This window comes from Lissotriton helveticus, chromosome 11 (genome assembly GCF_964261635.1).
Source record: "Lissotriton helveticus chromosome 11, aLisHel1.1, whole genome shotgun sequence".
Lineage (NCBI taxonomy): Eukaryota > Metazoa > Chordata > Amphibia > Caudata > Salamandridae > Lissotriton > Lissotriton helveticus.
In genome coordinates this window covers 1,036,761,056-1,036,778,295 of record NC_136072.1, presented here as the reverse complement: position 1 = coordinate 1,036,778,295, position 17,240 = coordinate 1,036,761,056, and the positions used below count along the sequence as shown (strand labels likewise).

At 42.7% G+C, this 17,240-nt stretch overlaps 1 protein-coding gene across 4 annotated transcripts in view; it reads left to right on the top strand.

The window, feature by feature from the left end:
• CUX2 (cut like homeobox 2) overlaps positions 1-17,240 on the top strand; it is an 854,685-nt gene that overhangs the window by 402,798 nt on the left and 434,647 nt on the right. The gene's annotated exons all lie outside the window — the stretch shown is intronic.

Here is a 17,240-nt window from a genome sequence, read left to right as displayed (position 1 = left end):
AACATCACATATATGTGTAACTTATGAATATGGGTTCTGTATAGAAAGGGTTCTGCATACATATAAAACACTGTTTCAGATCTTTTAAGTATGATGATGATGGTGTCCTATGCTCACTGAAATGGTGAGTCCTGAAGGGCCTAAATTGCTTCCATACACTATACAATGTATATCCTTTGACTACTATTATAGTTGATGTTGAACTTTTAGCCTACACTTGGAAAGAAAGGGTGAATTAGGAATCCAAATTTGTGTATCATAAACACATTTCTGACTGTAGAAAGATCCCAGAATGTTAAAGTCTTGGCATCCTGCAGTTGGCATAAAACATTTTGCAATTGTGTCTACCTTTTTGGATCGTTTTTGAAGAGGAGCTACAAAGAAAGGAGCCAAGATGCAATACATTAGTTTGCTGAGATGCATCGGCTGTATTTCTCCTTTATTGTTTTTGTTCAGGGAATGTCACAATCTGCAATTAGAAATCAATTACCAAATAAACAATAAATCTTTGCTGCAACATTTTTCAGGACTTTGATCAGCTTGTTTTCTACATTCTGCATTTGCTGTTTTTCAGTGATATTGCATCGTTTTTTTGTGTTGCCATCAGACATAACAAGGAGCTCCTGTGTTGTCTAAATAACGATCTTCTGGCACCAGAAGTGGTGTTTCATTAGATGAATGCTAATGATTATACAAGTCTGTCTATATTGCTTGACGCTGCCGACGAATCAATAAAGAGTTCACAATTAAAATATCTAATGACTGACTGGGGCATAAATAGAAAATGCACATTTATAATCTGCACACAATGAAGCATTATTGTTTGCAGATATTCTTGTACATTCACTAGGTACACAATTATATACTTCTTCCTAAATGTTTAATATAAGATTTTGGCAAAAAAACACAAGACCCATTTAGTCGTTTATGACCTTTCAGTTTATCAAACACAAATTATTTGCCATGCTCTCATGTATGTAATGTAAATGTATTGCGACTTATATAGCGCACGTATCACCTGAAGGTATCAAGGCGCTTGCTTAGGGAACCCGTCCTGGTATTTCCCTGTGAGATACCCCGGCTGGGTATCCACAAGGTGAAAGCCAGGCATCCCGCCGCGAGGGGCCGTAGTGGAGATTAAGCAAGCTATTGCCCAGAGTCGCAGAGTGTGACCCCAAGAGTCGAGTAGGCACCGGAGCGAGAATTGTCGAGTCCGTGGAATTTTGAGCCCGAGACCCGCCGAGGCGGGGAATCAAACCCTGGTCCACAGCCGAGCTCAGCTTCCGGGTCTGCCGCCTCTAACCACTGAGCCACGCTTCTCCATTTGACTGAATTTAGTAATTTAAAAGTTATACTGTAGCTCTTGCCTCAGTGCTTCATGCCTTTTTGTGTGCAATGTTTTTTTGTTTCTCTCCATTTTAAATCCAGCATTAATCAACACGTGGTGCTTGGGAGAAAAGGTTGTCTGTGTGGCATGAAGTAGCAGTAGTAGAATAAAAACATATTACCACAATCAAGAATGGGAAACAGGGACAAAATAAAATAATCCAATTGGATAAGTACTCACCTTCAGCAAATCCATTTCAAAGCGAATCTAATCATATTATATAGTCCACAGCGATGTCATCCCCGTTGTCTGTATCAAGAAAACACTCACTTGGGTGGTCTCACTTTCCAATGAAGAACTTGGCAAAGCTATTCTCCCCAGCATCAAAACACATCAACCGTGATAAGAGGGCCATACATCGAAAACAATGGAGTGCTCTGGGCTTATAATGGCTGGTATAAGCCCGGAGCTCCAACATTCCAATGTTTCTTTGTTCACAGCTCTAGCTGTGAACAAAGGCTTCAGGGAGCCTGAGGGGATTTCAATCCCCTCGCGCTCCCTTAAGGCTTTGTTTTATTTGTTAGAACATTCTGCCCTCCAGTGGCAGAATGTTCTAATAGCCTTATACCCCTTCGTAGCAGGGCTATACCGGCAATTTAAGTCCCGCTGCCTTGTTAAAGTCCCTCGCCTACGGCTCGGGCCTTTAACGCTGCAGCAGGCCTTTAATATCCAATATAGCCCGCTACGGCGGACTATAAGGCTACATTAAAGACCTTACAAATTACAATGTAAGGACCACAACCTGTGTCAGAAAGTGTCTTTGTGCAAGTAGCAAATTGTAATCGATGCTTATCTTTATGATCAAATTAGAGACTTCACACAAAGGAGATGGGACAAAACGTTACTCTAAAGCGCCATATGCTGATTCACGTTCTGTTTATACATCAAAAGAAAAATCATTGGCACCAAATATCTATAAAGAACGTAAAACTCGTAATTTGACATTTTTTTAGCTTGCTCACATGCATTTGTAAGCAATGGAGGGGGTAGGCATGTCCAGTTTTGTGTTCTGTTTCTCCGAAATGCAAAAGCATGGGATGACAGACATCTTGTAAGGAATTATCTCTTCCTTAGGTCCTTAAAATTCTCACCAAAATGGCCTGGGAGCATATGGTGGTGTGGGAGAAGACTATGGGGGAACATATCTGCATGGAACTACCTTTTAAGCAAACAGTTCAAACATCATTGTGTTTATCAGTAATTATAGAGAGAGCCTCAGATCAGATGTTTGTTTGGAGAATGATGTTGCCTTCCCCGGGCCACTCCCTTCAGGTTTATAATTCATGTAAAAATCCCATAATGTTCAATGAAGGAGATAGTGACTATGCAGACAGAAACCTCTTGACTGACTTGCTGCAGTAGCATTAGAAGTTTAATTTCCTTTTAAATTGTCTTAATTAAATGCTAAGTGTTTAGCTAATTAATAGAGATAAATTATATACGGTTTATAATTGTCCCTGTTTCTTACTTATCGCTGTTTTCAAGTTAATGAAGTCTGTTTCCTCAGTCTGTTTTATGTAAAGAATTATATTGCTTTCTCTGTAGTGATCAGTGTTTGTTTTACTCCGGAAAACAAACGTGACTTCCAGAATATTACATTTTTAGTGGTTTGAGACTTGGATACCATTTGGATTTGGCTTCAGTTTTGCATAAGTACTTGTGATGACTGTCAAAGGGAGCTTCAGTGGTAAGGCAGTATATGTGTTGAACATTGGCATTTGTATTTTTTACTCTTAACACAATCTTGTTTGAATGTACCAAGAGCTACCCTCTCTCCTTTCGTGAGCTGACTCCCCTGCGTCTTCCTAAGGAGGCGACTCAGCTGTCCTGTGCTCTGATTGGCCCTGTGAATTAAGAAGAGAAGTGCTGGAACCCCTCGGTCTCCAGTAAGAATGCTTAGGTTATGCAAGAACATATTAAACAAGAATTTACAATGCAAAAGGTCTTGCATTATTAAAGTTTGAGCTATTGGCATTGCTAAATAGTGCAACACCAATAGCTCAAACTTTAATAATGCGACACCTATTGCATTGCAGATGCTTGTTAAACTTGGTAGCACTGTCTGGGGATTGATATGATCTCATTAGTACTATTTTAATACACAAATATAGCAACACGAAATAAAAAGGTCCAGCTTTGCTAGGGGCCTTCACTGCACAGCAACACGTGTCACTGGATTTTGAGTAACTTTTGAACCCTTTGAGCTAGAAACAAAAAATGCTGTGATTCAAATCTGCAGATTATGTGCAGACAATGGATTATGTGGCAAAAGCAGCAAGGCTATAATTATGTGGGAAATCGCCACATCCGCCGATCACATAATTCCAGTGGCCCATAGCAGACCTCAACAATCAAAGCTGTGTTCACCAGGCTTCGAGCCACCTGCGCTTGTCCGGACTCCTCCTTGCACACATGCCACACATAGGGAAAAACAGATCTGGCAAGCGCGCCTCCTCCCACATTGCTCCTAAAGTGTGGAACGATTTGCCACTACACATAACAACCTACTCTGAAAACGCCTGAGCAGTCCCACAGGAAACATGCTGACGGCCACACTCCTAACTGGGAAAAAGAAAGCCGGGTCGCCGCCCGCCGCAGCGCCTCAAGGGGCAGGCGGGTGGCGAGAACAAAGTGTACAATGCCACTACACATAACAACCTACTCTGAAAACCAAGCTTTTCGAGTAGTCCCACTGTGCCCAGGGCTTGGCTTTAATCACTCCTCGGCTACAAGATACCCTTCCAGGTGACAGTGCGCGCTACAAATCTGCCGGCAGGGCTGCAATACATTTAATGAGGCAAGACCAGCGTTTGTTAATAGGACTGATACAGTTTTAATTAAATGGGTCCAGCGTTTCTCAGCAGACCATGTTTCAGAAGAGGGAATTTACTTTTATTGTGGAGTGGCACTACCCTGTGAGGGCAGGTGTCAGCAAGCGCAAAACAAACAAACCCAGAGTAGTGAGGCATGGAACAAGCACGAAGTGCAGTCAAAACGCCTGAGCAGTCCCACAGGAAACATGCCGACGGCCTCATTCCCAACTGGAAAAAAGAAAGCTGAGTCGCCTCGAGGGGCAGGCGGGCGGCGAGAACAAAGTGTACAATGCCACTACACATAACAACCTACTCTGAAAACCAAACTTTTCGAGTAGTTACACTGTGCCAATGGCCTGGCTAAACTCACACCTCGGCTACAAGATACCCTCCCGGGTGACAGTGCGCGCTATAAATCTGCCGGGCAGGGCTGCAATACATTTAATGTGGCAAGATCAGCGTTTGTTAATAGGACTGATACAGTTTTAATTAAATGGGTCCAGCGTTTCTCAGCAGGCCATGTTTAAGAAGAGGGAATTTACTTTTACTGTGGAGTGGCACTACCCTGTGAGGGCATGTGTCAACAGGGCTGTACCAGCAGACATGTTGAGAAGTTTTAGCAGGAACCAGGTCACAAAATATTATTCCGGCTACACCTAGACTTCCACGAGCATCTGTATCCAAATATAAAGAGAGAAAATACAACCCCCGAAGATAGCGGCTGCGACGGCTGAGTCGGGTGCTTACCTGCATGCCGCTGATGCTGTCTGTCCGGGGGGTGCTTGAACTGCCCACAAGCAGAGAGAGACCCACACGGGGGAGACTGCCAAAGCCACGCAGAACCACCCGCCGCAAAGCCACGAAGGGCAGGCGGGAGGCGAGAGCAGCAGGAGTGGGGAAACGAAGGTAGGCAACACACAGCTGCCGCAGTGCAGAAGTGGAAGGCGGCACCCGCGGCAAACACAGAACGCCATGCCGAACTACCACCGCCTGCTGGAACGCCTCGAAGGAAAGGCGGGCGGCGAGAGCAGCAAGCGCAAAATAAACAAACCCAGAGTAGCGAGGCATCGAACAAGCACGAAGTGCAGTCAAAACGCCCGAGCAGTCCCATAGGAAACATGCTGACGGCCTCACTCCCAACTGCGAAAAAGAAATCTGAGCCGCCTCCGGCCGCAGCACCTCGAGGGGCAGGCAGACGGGGAGAACAAAGTGTACAAAAAGAAACACACGCACAGCCGCCGCTCTCCGCAGCGAGGGCAGCGTCTGTGCGTATGTTTCTAGGAGCAATGTGGGAGGAGGCGCGCTTGCCAGATCTGTTTTTCCCTATGTGTGGCATGTGTGCAAGTAGGAGTCCGGACGAGCGCAGGAGGCTGGAAGGCCGGTGAACACAGCTTTGATTGTTGAGGTCTGCTATGGGCCACTGGAATTATGCGATCGGCGGATGTGGCGATTTCCCACATAACTATAGCCTTGCCGCTTTTGCCACATAATCCATGATCTGCACATAATCTGCAGATTTGAATCAAAGCATTTTTTGTTTCTAGCTCAAAGGGTTCAAAAGTTACTCAAAATCTAGTGACACGTGTTGCTGTGCAGTGAAGGCCCCTAGCAAAGCTGGACCCTATTGTTTCGTGTTACTATATTTGTGTATTAAAATAGTACTAATGAGATCATATCAATCCCCAGACAGTGTTACCAAGTTTAACAAGCATCTGCAATGCAATAGGTGTCGCATTATTAAAGTTTGAGCTACAACAAAGTGCAGGAAAAGATGAAAAGCCTGGCACAGAGCAAAGGGAAACAAAAAAACACAGAGGAGACACGGCAAGGGGCCCCGGCCATCCCCCCTGGAAACCCACAACCCAGGATGCTTTTTACCTTATGACTTTAGCGGAGCAAGCCATTTAAAAACAAGAAACAAGGAAAGCGATCACTTTCACTTTAGCAAAACAGATAAAGCTGCAAGTGGTGCGCGCGCCACAGCGAGCCATATGGTTTCTATTACGTGCAGAAATGCGCGTAATAGACACCAATAGGCCAGGGGCTGAGCTATGCGTCCGCCTCTGGCCTATTCTATGCGATCTTTAAAACAAACATGCAGGCAAAGGCCAATAGCAGGCCGCAAAAGTAAAAACATACGCACGAGCGTGTTCATTTCCAGGGTCCATTTCTGAAACCCGGTCAAAAGGACTCGCTGCGCGAAAACTGCTGCGCAGTGTAATGCTAGGCGCGAGACCTAAAAAAGAAACATCTAAAAATGGCCCAAGCTTTATGTTTAAGATGGGGCCTTTCTCACTGAGCTGTTCAGCTAATTTACTGTAGATCTCTGGCAGTGCACAGTAGATGGCTGTTAAGGGTTTGATCTGCTGTTCATTTGTTATTGTAGTTCACACTTTAAAAATAAACACACATTATCCTTATTTCTCAGCCTTACCAACCTCTATTCACCAATATTCTCTTTCAAATAATGCTCAGATTATACCTATTTCTTTTAAACCGTTCCTGATTCCTTGCTTTGAAATGGCCTTTTTTTCTTTTCTCTTTTATCCCTACACCGCTCACCACCCCAATTTGTGTCTCTGCTAATGTCACTTTTAACCCAAGGTACAGCCTTAACACTAATGTGCAATTCAGTGCCGTGCACCAGAACAAACTATTGAAAACAAATATTGGCAGGTAAGTAAATCTTGATTCTCAGTAAAAAGCTCCACATATAGCATACATGCCAACATTTAGAAGAGGAGAGTGGGAGGTTTTAGAAAAATAAACAGAATGTATTTCTCCCATTGACTATATCGAGGCCTAAATTCGGTCTCCTGTCATGTATGGGACTTGAAAGTATGTTGCTACAGGACCAGATATCAGGAATGCAGATACATGTTTTTTCCCTTACTTGTCAGGAGCACAGAGAAAGCACTATGTAGTTGAGCTTATATAGCGCACAGCTACCTGCAGTGGGTTTCCCGGCGCTTGCTTAGGGAACCCTTCCTGGTATTCTCCTGTGAGATAGCAGGGTATCCACAAGGTGAAAGTCAGGCATCCCGCCGCGAGGGGCCGTTGTGGAGATTAAGCAAGCTATTGCCCAGAGTCGCAGAGTGTGAACCCGTGAGTCAAGGAGGCACCGGGGCGAGAATTATCGAGTCCTTGGAATTTTTAGCCCAAGACCCTGCCGAGGCGGGGAATTGAACGCTGGGCCAGGACCGATCTCAGCTTCCGGGTCTGCTGCCTCTAACCCCTGAGCCACACTTCTCCACTGACAGACAGAGCGCGTGTGACAAAAATGATGTGCACTGTCCTGCATGAGCAGGTTATTGGCAGTGAATACTACGGAGGAGACTTACGAATTGGTGCAAAATCTTTTTGTCTGATTTATTCCCAGCGCTAAACTTGTTTAGTGCTGGAAATAACGTGAAAGTAATGCAAAGCAGTGCATTTCGCTGCTTTAAATTACTTAGCGCCAAGGGGGCGTGCCATGGGTGGAGCATGGGCATTCCCGTGCAGCCACTTTAGGCTTCTGACGCGAAACCGTACTTACTAAATAAAGTTGACAGACTTTAGTATCAGAAAACTGCGCCATTTTGAATTAGGCGCAATAAAAGAAAGATGCTTTTGTTGGCCTTACTTTTTTGAATTTGTACATGTGCTGCACTTTACATTACACATAAAAATAGGGAAAATGGTTAAAGTCAGTCTATGCATAGTATTTTGTGCTGGAAGGGTACAGTTTCAATACAAAACCTATGCTACAGAGACACCCTTGCTCTCTGGTGCAAAGGTGTCTCCATAAAGCACAGCAGCTGATTTCAGCACCGGCGCTAGGGAAAGGGGATGACAGTGCCATATTTCTGTAAATATGGAGTTCTCCTCCTCTCTCCTTTTCACGCATCGCAGCATTTGCAGCTGCTGCACTGCACTGTGTGAATAAGTGGTAAATCTGGCCCTAAGAGTCTCACTCTGCAGAAGCCCACGAGGAATCAGGTTTTTGCATGTAGGAATTGGGAGGCGGGAGACTAGCCTTGAATCAGAAGGGTTGACATGTATGATGTATGCACCTACACAGTACATATATCTTCAGGGTATGTAGATGTGGAATCATGCTTGCCTATATGTACTTGTATCTTTTAATGTTTCGTCTCTAGATATTCTGTCCTCAACATTCTTCTTTCTCAATTTTCTTGTTGTTGATATGTGGTAGTACAACCCAATTCAATCATTTAGTGTTTCCATTATCCTGCCATATATTCACGCCTTTGGTCTTTCCCCTGTCTTCTTTGTCTTGTAAAATAAGTAGCTCTCAGAGACTCCAATTTTCTTGTGAAATTGCCCCTGGATCTAAGTGACCATTTTAATTACCAACTGAGAAGAGCAAAAAAACCTTGAAAGAGTCTTTTGAGTAAAAACTATTTTCCGTTTAAATTCTGATTAGGAGGTGCGAAATTTAAAATAATAACTTTGAATTACCTTAAGCGCAAAAATAGATTGTTTCTCAATGATTTTTTTGTTGTGGCTTAGCATCTTTTTTTCCAGGTGATGTTGTACTTTCATTTCACATTAATGTTTCTAGTTATTTTACCACCTTCACCTATTTTTTCAAAGGCCTTCTTCTATAAAGCATTTACGCCAGGCAGAGGTTGCAGCATCGCTACATGATTCTTCCGAAACATATTGCTACTTTTAGCTGAGAGGGAGCCCCTACTTAGCTCGCCCTCTGCCCCATTTTATTCCTCTTAAACACATCTGTATACTTCCTCAGCGTTTCTGAACAGTTAGCAACGGTATTTGTAGTTTTGCTCTAATTGTAACTTGGAAAACAATGTATTCTTTTCTAACCTTTTATGTTGCAAACATATTCTTATTCGTTTTTCCAGTGTGGGTTTATATAACGGCCCCACCTCCAAGTTCAGTTTATATTTAATTAACATAACTTCTTCCATTTCCCATCAAATCATGTGAAACCACATCGCATTGCTTGTATGTTGCTATCACAAGGGCTGCTCCTTTTCTGCTTTTCTCTTTCCAGTCACCAGGATGTCTCAGAACCATTTATTGAGTATCACAAAATACTTTATAACGAATGTCGGTGGATCCAGTAAGATATAATTAATTTGGGCCACAGGTGTAATTTTTTATCAGAGCTGTTTTCCCTTGCAGGTATAGAAAAATGTTGTTCTACCTCAACAAGCTCCCATTAGTTTAGCCATTAGAGAGTCCATATCCATATTCATCAGACAGGCATAACAAATACACAGAGGAATTTTAGGTGTGCACAGTTTGATTGTTGCATTTGCCAAGTCAAGGAAACACCTCTTTTCTTGCCCATTGTGTTTTATATACTTGTCGCTGACCAAATTCATGAACTGCTTTTGTTTCACAGTGAACAAAATAAAATAGCATCTAAGAGTGGCACTTTCCCTTGGGTAATTCCCTCAAACGTCTATTGTGCTCTAAAGTGCATTGGTAGAGGTTTGGGGGAGATCGACAAACAGTAATAGGGAAAGATATCTATTCTACTTTGTAACTCAGTGCCTGATGAGATTTATGTAGGACACCTATAAAGTTTAAGAAAACCTCTGGCGTCCCACCTCGACGCAACACCACTGACAAGTAAGGTCGTCCAACGAGCAAAGGCATTTCCTATTTGTTGTTTCTCTGCTTGCAAACCCTCAAGTCACTTGTCCATTATCATCATCCATTGCTCCATACTGTATTCATCTTTTATCTTCTATCATTTCATTGGTTTAGCCAAAAGTGCCTAGCTGCGATAGAACCTCCCTGCTCCTTCTGAACCAAAATTTTAATGACTACATGCATCTGTTTGCAAGAATGTTTCTCACTATCTTCATGTCCATATTCAGTAACAAGATATACGGATTCCATTGCCATGGTTTCTGCAGCCATCATTGGCTGTAGGAGGGATCCAGACGTCAGCAGTTGATTTTGCCCAGCTGCATAGTAAGAGTCTCCCTCAGTTTCATGTAGTACTGTGGGACCAAACGTTCTGGTTTATTGTTCAATGTGCTTTTGTCCTCTATCCATTTAATAGGTTTTGCTTGGTACATTTTATTTTTCTGGGAGAGATATGCCATTTTGGGACTATTAGGAACACCTTAAGGTCAGCCTGTAAGGTTGCACCTACTTATTTGTATAGTTTTTTATAATGTTCTTTGAACACTTTTAGGCCCAGTCACAAACTGCATTTTTTAGTATCTTTACAAGTACTAGAATAGTAGTACTAAAGTACTACAAAAAGTTATTCGCAAACCTACAAGTGCAAATTCTCACCTTACCCTCTTCTATGTTTACCATTAGGTGTGGGAAGGATCGGGGGAGTGGCTGGAAAAAAGGGCATAATTAATTACTTAGTTTAGGGAGGAGTAAGGCGGACCTTCGGGAGGGACATGCACCCACCCACCGAAGAGTAAACCCATAGCTGTTCACAAACTGCACTTTCAAAGTTACTACAGCCAAAAAGGGACCCAAAGGACAAGCAAATTACTCCACAGCTCAGAGCTGAAGTTAGTCCAGACCACATGCAGCCTACTACTGGTACTGAAACACACATCAATAGAAAATAATGGAATTAGAGACTAAATAAAACCCCATAGAAAATAATGTTAAATTAAATTAAATTAAAGTATTTAAAAATTGTTAAAAATATAAATAAATGCAAATTAATGTTAAAAAATCTAAAACATATCAATTATTTAATCATAAAATAATTTTACAATGAATGTATAAATTAATGTTCATTCATTTTAGTTAAATATAATTGTATTACATTTAATTATTTCTATGCCTCACTTTTAATAATTATTAATGCATAATACTCTTTTTTTTATATATTTAGGTAGGAATCTGAATTTATTTAATAAAATTTTAAGAAAAATATGTTCTGTTTAATTTAATATATTTAAATTAATTACATTTTTATTTCAAAATTAAGTTACTTTTGCTTTAACATGTTTTTTAATTTTGTTTTACATTCATAATACAAAAATAAAATGAATTTACATTAATAGACCCTCGAAGTGGAGCCAGTCTTTCTCTGCTCTTGAACGATGCCTTTTGGTCATCACAGTATACATATCTCCAAAGGGGTCCAATTCGGTTATTTTCTTTTGAATTATTTTTCTTTTTATGGAGAGGTTCAGTAGCTCTTCGAACAGATGGATGGATGGTCGGATGCAGACTTAAACCTTACATGACGTACATCTAACACATTTATTTACTGGAATGGCCATATTTACAGCCTAGTGGCAGCTAAGGCAGGGTTACACAATGTTGTGGCTTTGAGTTTCTTACTCTGCCCTATCAAAATAGACGCCATCTTAATGTGCGTGCCTTATTTGCATGCCGAAGGTTGCTTGTTCCCCTGCAGTTCGACTGTACTGTTTACCCTTTGTTTTGTGCACCACTCCAACATCGCCACTTGAAATAATAAGGTTTGTGTAGTGCCTCCAGCATATAGTCCTTCTTCTAGATCTGTTTTTTCCAGCTTTCTTTGATGACCAGTTGTGCTTCACTGACATCACTGACTCCTGCCTCTCAGGCCTTCCACCCGGTAGCTTTTCCTCACCTGGTTCTGCAACCACAGACAATGTCTTGTACTCAACAATGAACTGCAGGACACTCCTCCAGCTACTAAGAAGCTGCCATCTTATGTAGTCCAGTTCCATGCAAACGTTCATGAAAGAAGCTCAACGCCCATGTGGCTGTGCACTCTAGAGCAGTTCTGCCAAAGCATCACACCGAAGAGAAGCTATGGGCAAAGATATTGAGCTTCCATAAGGGAACTAGATACGTCCAGACCTGGTCATCGCTGGCTCTGCCTAGAGTCGAGCAGAGGCCCACTGGCAAGATCCAGTGGAGTGTTAATGCCCCTCTGGTGCTTATTGGCTCGAGCAGGGTGGAGTGGAGGTGGCCTAGCTGTTCAGGCAAAGCTGTTCCATTTGCGGCAAGGCAAGACCGATCTTGATACTACAGGTCCTATTCTGTAATAGCAGAGACAAGCTAAAATATTGTAGAAATGCTGCCATAAGGTGTCAGCAGTTGTCTGAAAGCCTTACCAAACATTTTTAGGTTCTGTACATTTAGTGCTGTCAAAAGCCTTTTGATTTTTGCTCATTGATAAGTCTGCAAATTTTGCATCGACACCAGAGCCATGGGTAGCCCAGCTAAAAATCTGGGGGTATGGTTTGGCGAGGACCTCAGATTCCTTACACAGATTAATAAACTGGTGGGAGTGTGCTTCACGACTCTGAAACTCCTTAATACATTTCTGCCGTTATTGCCTAAAGCAGCGAAAGGAATGGTGACCCGCGCTCTTATTCTCTTGCGGCAAGACTATGCCAACTCTCTTTACATTGGCCTTCCCTGCTATCAGCTAAAAAAGCTTTAGACCATTCAGAATGCGGCCACTAGAATGCTACTGGGTATTCCGGGTAGTTCCAGCATTAAGCCTTTTCTTCGGGAATTGCACTGGCTTCCGGTTGACCAACGCATTCTGTTTAAGGCATTCACCATTGCCACAGGACCGCTATACCTCAGGAAGCGTTTCGAGTTCTATGTGCTATCGAGACATCTCAGGTCCTGGGGACAATGTCTTGCTGCTATCCCTCGCCACCGCCTCGCCAGAATGGGAGGTAGCTCCCTCTCTGTAAGGGCAGCTATGGCCTGGAACAGCCTGCCTTTTGAGCTCAGGAACATCCACGACCTTAGGCTGTTCAAAAAGCAGTTAAAAACTTTGCTTTTTTAGTCTTCCAGTCGCGTCTTTCACTTCTGCTCTCCTCTGCACAGGCACTTCCGAGTAGCCGCAAGCGTTATAAATGCTGGCTAACATAACCAGAGCTTACAGTTTTGTTACTCTGAGTACACTTTTTTGTGTATCGCTATCACCGCACAACTATATTGTGTTATATGCGATTAACTTCTTCTCCGGGGGTGGAAGAGCTGCATTTATGCTCCGCCTGTGGCGGAAGAGCTTCCTGTAGTATGGTCAACCGTTGCAGCCTATCACGCTGCGACATCTGAGCACTTGCTACCAAAGTCACAAGCTGCAGTTCCTTTCGGTTATTCCATCTCTGACTGTACTAGTTATACCGTCCACCTCCCAGGTTCTTTCTACGTCCTGATCTCTTAAGTGCTGTATTGCCTGCTTGTCTGGTTTGCAATCATGCTTAGATTCATGTACTTAATCGTTCAAGTTACAGGTTGCATGCCTTGTTTCTGTGTACTGATGCTGTACTTTGTGTTTGTCAACTCTACAGTGCGCCAATGCCCTTTGGCGTGAGTAAGAATGCAAAAAGAAATAAGCTGTGCAGCGCCTAACAGATCCCTCAATTAACTTCTAAGCAACTACTTTAGAGTGGGCCTCGGCCTGCATAAGTGCGTTCTAATATACTGTAACTAGCCATGCGCAATAATGATTCATGGAACACTCGATTATGTGGAGGGCCACTGCAGACCTTTTAAATGAAATGCCCCAAGAAATATCGCGCCGTGGTTACTCCCATAAAACATCACTTTGATTATTCATTTTCCACACTCCCGTCTCCTAGCTCATTATCAAGAATGTTCACCCCAGAATCGGGGCACGCGCTAGCTGGCTACATTGCAATTATTTTTCCCTCAGAATTTCCCCTTTAATTGTATTTTGATGTTAATAAGAGGCATTTGTGCTGACATTTTTATTTTTTGCTATGAACATGGTACATATTAATGTTGAAACACGTCTTCAGGATATCGCTGCGTTTTTTTTTTATTAGCCAGGAACGGATTTACCCATCGGTAAAATATAAATAAAAAGTGTTGTGCCGCAAGTGCTAATCTGTTTGTTAACAGGAATGCAGCGCGCGGCTCCCACCACGCAGAGTAAATGTGCTTCCACCTCAGTTAATAATTGTAGTTAGCAGTGTGCTGATGTGTGATTGCCTGTTTAAGGAATGCGGCACCTGCTGGCTTCTGGGCAGCGGTTCAAAGGTTTGCATGATACTCGCCTTGTAGACATTTCTAAATGTACATTTTAACGGCTATTTTTGTGAAGAAATCCATATATCCCGCTGCTCCTGAGAATGCAAGTGTTTCTGTTGTCCTTTGTGACCTCGTGCACCGGGCCCTGGGGTGCACGAAGCAGTGCACTGCACGGATTAATGCACACCACACAACCAGAGCGCCATTTCCAGTTCTCCTTCCAAGCTTTATAAGCGTGTTTCTCTTCTGGGGTGGATTGCACCCTTTAACACAAACAGAGCCTATCACACACATGCAACACTGCACAGATATTCTACATACTTTGCTGTCAACGTGAACACAAGCAGCAATAACCAAATAAAAACAGCACACACACGACATGCATTTTAGATAGGACACTCTCAATGCAGCTAATACAGCTAAGATTTTTAGTGCAATTGGATGTCACCGTGCACACAACAGCACATGGTCTACTTCACATGCCAACCAGTCCTCACAAGACATTAAACAGAACTCTGTACAGCCAACCAACACCGCCGAGAACAGCCAGAGATGGATGCCATTGCTCCACAACACCAGTAGGTCCAATTAACTGGTTCAGGTAACAACATGTCATACAGTGGATAAGCCACTTAATCAGGACAAAGCATGGCCTCCAGACACAAGCGTCATAACAGACAACAAATATCTAGTGATGTTACAGCTCACAAACCCGGCTAGACTCTAGTCTAGTCTGATGGAATCCTCAAAGTCAGAGTGAGAATTTACCGGATCCTGACAGCGCCGCAAAGGCATAATAAAGGAAAAATGCATGCTAAATAAATGTGCCTAACAGAGCATAACAGAAGTGGTTTGACAAGTAGGCAAACTGGAAAATTCTGTGACTGACCAGTGCCACTTAAGATCCTAGAGACCAGAGTCAGTCGCTTTTAGGGCCTGACATGTGTCTAAGGCCACCACACCCCTTCAGACGCTGCCTGAGATGACTCATTCCACCTCTTGACTCAAGTCATCTCAGTTTCCCTATTGGCTGGTCCGCCTCTGATCAAATGCTGATGACAAACGGGTTCAGGACGGGTTTACGCTGACTATTGACCCGTGCTATACCCAGGTCATTGTGTCCATTGTCCCATCAACTCTGCCTTTTTCAAGGACATTGAGGGTTTTGTGCTTGTGTGCTTAACTGGTGCCATGTTGCACCTGTGGCCTGCTTCAAATCCTCGTGATTAAAATATTTGTACATGCTACTTTATTTTTTGAGCCATGATGCTAAAATATTCACTTAAGTTCTTTCTTCACAGTCTGCTTACTTTGTTTGAAGAGTTTGGCATGTTCTCATTCAAAGTGGTTCAAATTTAACGTGCAAATAAAATCAGCCAAGTGAAATAAATGATGCCGCATTGAGCGTGGGTTTGAATGCAGTGTTGCATTAAAAAACGTTTAATTTGTTAAGCGGGCTAAATGTTTTTGCACCCGTCTTCCTCCAGTATAAGCTGGGCATCATAGACTTGCACAGTCGTAGCACAAGCTAACATACATTTAGGATTTAGTGCCTGTTAGGAAAGAAATTTACAGATAATATGCTTCACAGAGAACTTTTAAATTGAACCAAAGAGCTCTTAAATTGAACCAGCTTTGTAATAGTAGGTAGGAGTACGTACAAAAAGCAGGTGCCCGGCACATTTGCTGGCATGGACTGCATACATAAGCCTTCATATTGAACTCTTGCGGGCATAAGTATATACCGAATCTACCAGGTGGCTGCAGACAGCAGCGATGAACATAAGGTCAGCTTGGAACAGCATAATCATACACAAGTAAGTAAACGTGCCATCTCTCCCTGCCTATACATTGTTGACGCTTACCCTTGCTTTCCATTGGCTTTATTCATCAAAGTCATGTGAGTCGCAGAAGTGACTTTGTGCCTACTTCTGTGACAACAAAGGAAGTAAAATCATAACACCCTTGGCACTGATGATCGGCCATTATAGTTTTTTTCTTAACAATCTTTATTGAACAATGTAAGCAAAAGTTAAACAGAGATTGACACCAAACACAAATAACCAACTTCTAAGCATTAGCAAAAGGCAAAGGCATGCTTCTTTTTAAAAGAAAATTTGTTAAAGTTGTTAATTCATAGGGTTTGCAAGCAGCAGTTTGTATCCCAGAATGCCTTTAATGCCCCAATTTTTTTAAACCTTTATTGTTTCTATTTTGTGTTTTCACAGTATAATTTAAAGAAACAGAAACAAAAAATAAAACATATAACATCAACATTTAACCCACTGCTCGAAAACATAACATCAACATTTAACCCACTATTCGGCATATCCTCACCCAGAGTCAACAGAAGGGACAGATTCATGTAGGTGAAAAAGCATGTTCCAATTATGAATACCAGGTCAACAAACCTTCATGCACTTAACCTCATAAGGATACCCCTGGAATCCAAACCCAATAAAAATATGTGCCTAGGTGAAGTGATATATATCTACCTTTTCAGGGCTGGAGTCCTGATCAGACCCATCAGTGCTTGTCCAAGTGTGTGAAAGTGTTCCAACTCTAGGACCCATGTGTCAATATCATCCAACACTTTGTCATCGAACCGAGAGAGCTGAATGTGCTGGTCCTTGGCGACCGCCCACTCCAGAGCATCCCTAACCTACATGTGTGGCTGAGGCGCACGCGTGCCTATCCACCTAATAGCCACTCCGCGTTTCGCCAGGAGGGGCGCCACTTGTGCAGATCTGTACTGCATTGTATTGCCTTTCACTCCCAAATTACTTATTCCATCTCTCCGCCTAGTTTTACACGGTTTGGTATAGAAATACTATTTCCCCTAACTCTCTACCCAACCTAGATATCCACCGTGCAAAGTGTGAATTCAATAGGGCCAGTACTAAACCTCTAAAGTGCCTATTTTACGCTTGTGCGTGCCCTCCTGCGTCTGATCAGCAAAGGATTTACTGTGTGTGCAGGAGGATCAGCTACCTCGGCCTCCCTCTTTTATAAAGAGCAGCAAGGTTTATCTAAATCAACTTCATATGAATCCATAACTCTCTAATGAAACA